Below are 7893 nucleotides of genomic sequence, written 5' to 3'. Positions count from 1 at the left end.
ATAAAGTACATATTATACATATAAACATAATATATTATACATTATAAACCATACATATATATCATCTATGTAGTAAACAACATTATATATACATAGGCATACATACATGTATACTATGCATACATTCATCACATATTATATATATGTGTCATACGCAAACATAAGTATTAAAATACGCAAAAACATGTACATATCTACATTACGATCCATACATAGACATACATATGCATTAATACATAATTAAACAAAATGCATATTGTAACTACAATTCCATTTCACCCTTAAATGCAATACTGTGCATCTTCAGGTCATTATAATCTTAGAACAGACAACACAGAAGACTAAAAAAACAGGCTCTGAATTTACCTGTTAACTGTCATTCTAATAGAAGAGTGATACCAAAGAGGTAGGTGCTGATAAACGTTGCGTAGAGATTCCTAGACAATGCGCGTGTGTTCTGCCATCATAAGAGCCAAGGTCACGTCCGTTTTGTGTCAACAGCACAGTGGCATGGGCCAGCCTGTAGATAGCTGTGAAAGCTGCTGCCTGAAAATAAAAAACTTTTTTACTAAACAGAAGGTTACCAGCACATCTATGCTAGCTGCTTTATATACTTATGCTGGTAATGTTATGGCTTGGTAACCAAATAACTATCCAAAAAGTACTTATGCCACAGAGTAAGTCATTAATTTTAAAAAGTAAACAGATTAATCAATTAATAATGATAATAGTAAGAAACAATAAATCATAATTAAATATTTTTTTAATATAAAATATTTAAATCAAAACCTGTAAATACTACCCAGCCATTCATATTACCTGATACCATCGAGCAAGCAGGTTAACATCAGGATTACCAAAGAAGCCCCCAACATCAGCACCAACATGAGTGATCCCTGTAACAGAAAGTGACAGCAACATGGGCTGACTTATGCGCAGATGACTCCATTCAGCTGTGTTGTCACCAGTCCACACAGCTGCACTTCTCTGTGTTCCAGCATAGAAGGCGCGCGTGAGAATGAAGGGTCGCAAGCGTCTGTCCGACCTTTTCATGTGGCCTTCATAAGTTGATTCATGCTGAGAAATTCAATATTCAGGTTAAGAATAATATACAGTAGGGAAAAAAAAAAAAAACTGATATTAAAATATTTCTCTGCCGCACAATTAACTAGCAGCCACAAGCAGACATTTCAAACCATAGTACAATAACCAAAGGCTTTTTCAAACTCTTAGTACATAAGCTAGAATACTACACAGCAACATATACTTACAAACAGCATTCCATATGCATTGTGAATTTCTCTGTGTTCTACCCCAATGCCAGGATGTAAATTGTCTTTGGGCATCGTGATTTCGGGTCCATTGAAGACAGAGGGTTCGTTCATGTCATTCCATGTGAATGTATCCAAGGTGGAACCCTAAAAGACAAAAAAGTTTTCAGGATAATCTTGGCTCTGATGGCATCATCAGTACCAAGCAAGTGATTAATTTTTTAAAACTCTATTTTCTTTCTCCATATTCTATTGGCAGACATGCAGACTTTCATATTACTATTTCTGTTATCCAGTACTATGCTCTTTTCACAAACTAGGTGTCTTGAAGCCAGGCACTTGTAACTGTACACTATTTTAAAAGTTGACTATAGAGCTTTTCTTGCCTCGAAAAAGAAACTGTACCTTTGGATTCAGTCTTTTTAATATCACCACATCACTGACATCACTAGATATTGAAATTCATGCTTTCTGGCATCAAAAGAAGCCATACCTCTGTTCACAAAACAACTTATTCCAATGTAATATCTAGAAAAAAAAAAGTTACCTTGTATCGATCAAGTCGGTAAGTGTCACTGTAGTGTTCTCGCGCATCCGGATTAGTCATATCAATATAGGATGAAGAACCTGGCCAGCACCAACCTGCACAAAGGAATTATAATTATAATCAAGGACAAAATCCGCCTAGAGTGGAAATCTGTATCATGCATGATTCATAATTAACCTTTTGAAATGTCTTATTTACATATATATATATGTAAATAAGCATTTAGAGCATTTGTTAAAGGCCATAAAATAATGGCATATCAAGTAAGACACCTAAGCAATACAAATTCCATTAGCTATAAACACAGCCTTCACACCAAGTGCACTGTTAATGCTTATCTTACCAATATGCTCATGTTCTTCAAACTGTTGTGAATTTGAAAATCAGAAGACCTGATAATTCAATAGGCAAAAATTATAATACAAAATAAACTTACCATCAAACTCATTTCCATCTTTTGTATGAACAAAAAGGTCTCGATCATGAACTTCTTTATAAAAGAAATAATTACTGTCCCGTTTGAAATGAACATCAATAATGGTCACAAGTTTGCGGCCTCTTGCAGTGAGGTTGGCCGTCATTTCCAATGGGTTCGGGAATTTGTAATGGTCCCATGTGAAGTACCTGTAATCAAAACGAGTAATATTTATTTATGCTTTCAATCGGATGTTACAATTTCTGATAACTTGTATTTAAATTGGATAAAAATTACTTTCAATACCAGTGCTACTGGTGAGGGAAAAAGGGTTTACCATAATATATGTAAAATAGCTTATATTTTTAATAAAAGTAGCAGCAGTTAACCCAATTAACTTAGGATATAGTATTTCTAAATTAACATGACACTTCTCATTGCTTAAATACAAGTCTAATGAGTAAAAGTTGAGACAAACACTACACTATGAATTATGAATTGTCAATTCTCTAATTCAAACATTCTATTCCTAAATTTTTGTTCTTTGGTCTAAATAGTCTAATGTACCTTCTGTACTATAACTATCTAATATATTCAATTTCTCACATAAAATCATAAATACATTTCTTATAATATAACATTTTATAAATGTACTTTCAAACCTTTAAAACATGTTCACTATGTGTAAAGCTAAATCATATGGCACAAGAAAATTTATTTATCTAACTTGAATTAAAATCATTGAATACCAATGTATCATAGTAAAATTGTTTACCTTTTCCCATCAGTGTGTTCAATATCTAACCACATCACATCCAGAGGAAGATCATGTTTGTCAAAGTTTTCATGCACTTGACGTACATCCTCTTCATCATTGTAGTTCCAGCGGCACTGATGATATCCCAGACTAAAAAGCTGGAGTAGAAAATTTCCAAAGGTTAAATATATATGCTAAAAGAAATGGCTGTTTTGCAAAATCTTACTTACACATTTGTAGTATAAAAAAATTAACAATATTCACAGCATTTCTCTGTTGCACATTCATATAAGATCATATAGAAATATACTACTTCATTAAACATATTACCGGGGGAAGGTTCTGAGATCCTGTAAGACCTGCATACTGTCTGAAGACATCCATGGGTTTTGGTCCTAGCATGACAAACACGTCAATGATGCCAGACTCGGAGAACCAATGTGTAGATACCTGTGGAGGGTCAGTCTCTCCACTGGAGAAGAAACCAGTGATGGAAGACACAACATTGCTATCTGGCAATTTCTGTAATAAGAAGCAAAAAGATTTGTCTATGCCTTCTCCATAATTCACAATATCTTGAAGAACAATATCTTCAACTTAATTTTTTGGGTCTATAATTACAACATCTGTGCTCACCTTAATATCAATCCACGTTTCAGCAGAATTATGCCAAAACACAGCAGTAGTGTGCCGTGCAGTCTGGGAGAGCATTACTGGTACAGAACCATACAGAGCCAGGGGTTTGTCCACTTCATTTTAAAAAACATCCAATTTGTACAACGGTGGGGACATTTGCCCTTTTGGGAAAAAATAAATAAATATAAAAATAAATATCAGTTTTACCCTTTATTAACAATTTTGGCAAAATGTATTTTCAGTGACTTTTTGACTTCAAATATTCAGTACCAGGTGAGGGTGAAAGTGTAACATGTGAGGCTGGGGACCCGGAGTAAATCACCACTCCCACATCTGAATCTGCCCCAGGGTTGATTCAAACCAAAAGCCCTTTTAAAAAAAGGCATCGCCCTAGCACTTGCGGGGAATTTAAAAGGGTAAAAAACCAATCAATTTTCAATTAAGTCAAAAAACTCTCCATAAAGCTTTTTTCCCCCCAAAACATGAAAATGCATCTTGAAAAACTCAAAAAACCCTCACCTCTAACCCCCACCCTTCACCAACCTAAAAGCAAAATACAGAATAGCTACAGTACCCATACCTAACTACAGTTTCCAATACCATACGAAATAAAAAATACTGCAAAATCATTAGGTTACAAAAAAAAAAACTTACGGGGTTTCCCCAAAGGGGAAAAGGCCCGCTGCTCGGGTATTCCATAACATCTTGGAGTTGACAAAAGTTATCCAGCCCAGGGGGCCCGGCCCAAAGGCTTTGTGTCAGTGGCCCTTAAAGGATCCCCCAAAACCCTCCTGTCTCCTCCTGATCGTCACTGGAAGGGGCATTGGGGCTCTCCCTCTCCCTCTGCAGGCTTTTCCCACTAAAATAAAAAAAAGGTGGTTTAAAAATGTAACACATTAAAAAAACAATACTTAACTTTCTCATATCCCGGGAAAACAAGGACACAGACCCTTGGGATAAAAAATTGTAGATATATGTTATGTTCTGAAAATATTACAAGGATATCTAAAATGCAAAAAAAAAACTGCTTTTGTTTTTAAAGTTTTTCCCCCTTTTCTACTTAAAACTTACTTTCCGGGTTTATTCCTGTAGTGTTCAAATTTGAAAAGTCCCCGAGCTTTGTGCTCACCAAAGATCTTGCCATTATAGAATCGATCTTCAGGGTTTTGCTTTACAAAGCACGAGTGATCCAAATTTGACGGTCCTCCTTGAGCAGATTGATCAAAAAACCCTCAAAGCTGAAATAGATTATTTGATTAGAAAAATATTTTGAAAATATGTGCAGAAAAAATGTGTTTTATCAGATTAATCGTAACCTAAAAAGATAAAAAATTTGCTTAAAAATATAATATATACAAAAATATATGAAAATAAAATAAAAATTATACCTTTCCCATGAATATCCTTTCAAAGGCATACGGATCCAAAAATCTGGGCTTGATGGTTTTTTTTTCATTTATTTAATGCGACGTGAATCCTTTGGGGAAATTTTTCAAAAGTAAAAACAATTCTATATTTTCATTAATACATCCCTACACCCTCATTTTTTACTGTCACTGGTCAGTGAGGGTGTATTGGACTTTCCTGGTTTCACAGCACATGTGTCTGAAAAAAATTCAGAAAAAAGAAAATTAATACCTGCACTGAGGGAGTGCCTATTTATTTGTTTATTTTATTTTTCACTCTACAAAAAATACAAGCAAAAAATTTTCAAAGCAAAATTTTATAGGTTTTAAGTTTTAAGTGTCCCGTTTTGTGTATCATAAGAATACTTTTTATGTCTTGCAACTGACGCTATCAGTGGACAGAAGGAACCTATCAAATTTGGGGGCGATCCTTCCATACCAATACTCACCTGCAAAAAACTACTTTGCTGGCACTTTTGAATTGCCCGTCAACAGCCGAGACCAATTCAGAAAAACAGCCAATGCCCGGCCTTCATCAAAACAAAAAAACATTTTTTTTTGGTTTTAGTGCAAACCAAATTTTTATATCTTTTTAAAACTAATTTGACAAAGTGTTAAACAAAAATAGGCCCTTAAAAATTTGTATGTATAAAAGGTAAAGGAATGAATCCCTTCAAAATCCCAAGAGATGTATTTGACCGATTTTGATTGTGCTTTCGAAATAAAAGTATTTTGAGAAGATTTTATAAAAACCGGCAAATACATTTTTTGGGTAAAAGATTTTCATTCCACTAAACCCTTTAAAACTCTGTCTATGAATACATTTTGCCCTAAAAAACTTTTAAATAAAATCTAAATTAAAAATCGCAAAATAGTTCTAGTTCATAAAAGTGGCTCAAACTAAATATTTCCTGTCAAAAAAAAAAAAATTTACGGGTTTTCCCAAATCCAAAAGGGCTAAAAATCCCACACTGGACTGAAATTTCTCCAAATGAATTGTGGATTACCATTGAATGATTGGCAGTCCTCCAACATCTTGTTACAGCCTTTCCCCACAAAGTTAGGGGGTAATGCCCCTTGTTTTGATTTCTAAATAACCCCAACACAAAATTTCCCCTTTCTTACTGTTAGCTTCCACGTCAGAAAAGCACGCCCCTCAATTTAAACATTCACCAAAATCCCTCAACACTTTAACAAATTTTTCCCAAAACACTCACTACTCACTCTCCCCCTCACTCTCCCACTCACTCTCCCACTCACCACTCCCAACCCCAAACCCCTCACCACCCTCACTCTCCCCCCTCCCACTCATCACTCCTCACTCCTCTTTCCCCAAACCCCCCCACCATCACTCACTCCTCCTCTCCCAACCTCCCCCTCACTCACTCACTCCTCACTCTCCCAACCCCCCCACTCATCACTCACTCACTCACTCTCCCCAAACCCCCCACTCACCCTCATCATCCTCCTCACTCTCCCCAACCCCCACTCACTCACTCACCACTCTCCCCAACCCCCCATCATCACTCACTCACCACTCACTCTCCCCCCCTCCCACTCACTCACTCTCCCCAACCTCCCACTCACTCATCACTCCTCCTCCACTCTCCCAACCCCCCACCACTCACTCACTCACTCACTCTCCAACCCCCACTCACTCACTCCTCTCCCCAACCCCCCACTCACTCACTTCCCAAACCCCCCCCACTCACTCACCTCCCAAACCTCCCACTCCCCTCACCCTCTCCCCAAACCCCCCACTCACTCACCCTTCCCACCCCACCCTCAATCACTCTCCCAACTCCCCCTCCTCACCCCTCTCCCAAACCTCCCCTCACTCACTCACTCTCCCCCAAACCCCCCCTCACTCCTCACTCCCCAACCTCCCACCCTCACTCACTTTCCCCCCCCCCAATCCCACCCCCAACTCCCCCTCAACTCCTCACCTCCCAACCCCCACCCTATCACTCTCCCACCCCCCCTCCCCCACTCACTCTCCCAACCTCCCATCACTCCTCACCTCCCAACCCCCCACCACTCACTCCTCTCCCAAACCCCCCACTCCCCTCACTCACTCTCCCAATCCCACCCTCATCACTCTCCAACCTCCCCTCACTCCCCCTCACTCTCCCAAACCCCCCACTCACTCACTACCCTCCCAACCTCCCCCACTCATCCACTCACCCCCCCCTCCCCCCCCAACCCCACCCCCCCACTCACCAATCACCCCCTCCCCCCCCCCCTCCTCACTCACTCACTCTCCCAAACCTTTCCCCCTCACTCCTCCCTCCCACCTCCCACTCACTCACTCACTCACTCTCCAACCCCCCCCTCACTACTCACTCTCCCAAAACCCCCAAACCCTCACTCACTCTCCCAACCCCCCCCACTCCCACTCCTCTCCCACCCCCCACCACTCACTCACTCTCCCCAAACCCCTCACTCACTCACTCACTCTCCCCCAACCTCCCACTCACTCACTCACTTCCCAAAATCCCCCTCACTCACTCACTCCCCAACCCCCCATCCTCATCCTCTCCCAACCTCCAAACCCCTCACTCACTCCCCAACCTCCCACTCCCATCACCTCCCCCTCCCTCCCCCCCCCACCCCCCCACCACTCCTCCCCACCTCCACTCATCACTCACTTCCCAACCCCCACTCCTCCCCTCTTTCCCCAAACCCCCACTCACTCACTCACTCTCCAACCTCCCACTCACTCCTCCTCCCCAAACCCCCCCACTCACTCATCCTCTCCCAAACCCCCCCTCCCCACTCACTTCCCAACCCCCCACTCACTCACTCACTCTCCCCAACCCCCCCACTCCTCACTCTCCCAAAACCCCCCCCCTCATCACTCA

General features: G+C 40.2%; 1 pseudogene; it reads right to left on the bottom strand.

The window, feature by feature from the left end:
* Positions 1 to 366: 366 nt before the first annotated feature.
* Positions 367 to 6067, bottom strand: LOC119570904 (annotated as a pseudogene).
* Between the last annotated feature and the right edge of the window lie 1826 nt (positions 6068 to 7893).

This window comes from Penaeus monodon, unplaced genomic scaffold (genome assembly GCF_015228065.2).
Source record: "Penaeus monodon isolate SGIC_2016 unplaced genomic scaffold, NSTDA_Pmon_1 PmonScaffold_4329, whole genome shotgun sequence".
In the NCBI taxonomy this organism is placed as follows: Eukaryota; Metazoa; Arthropoda; class Malacostraca; order Decapoda; family Penaeidae; genus Penaeus; species Penaeus monodon.
This window is presented reverse-complemented; position numbering and strand designations above follow the sequence as displayed.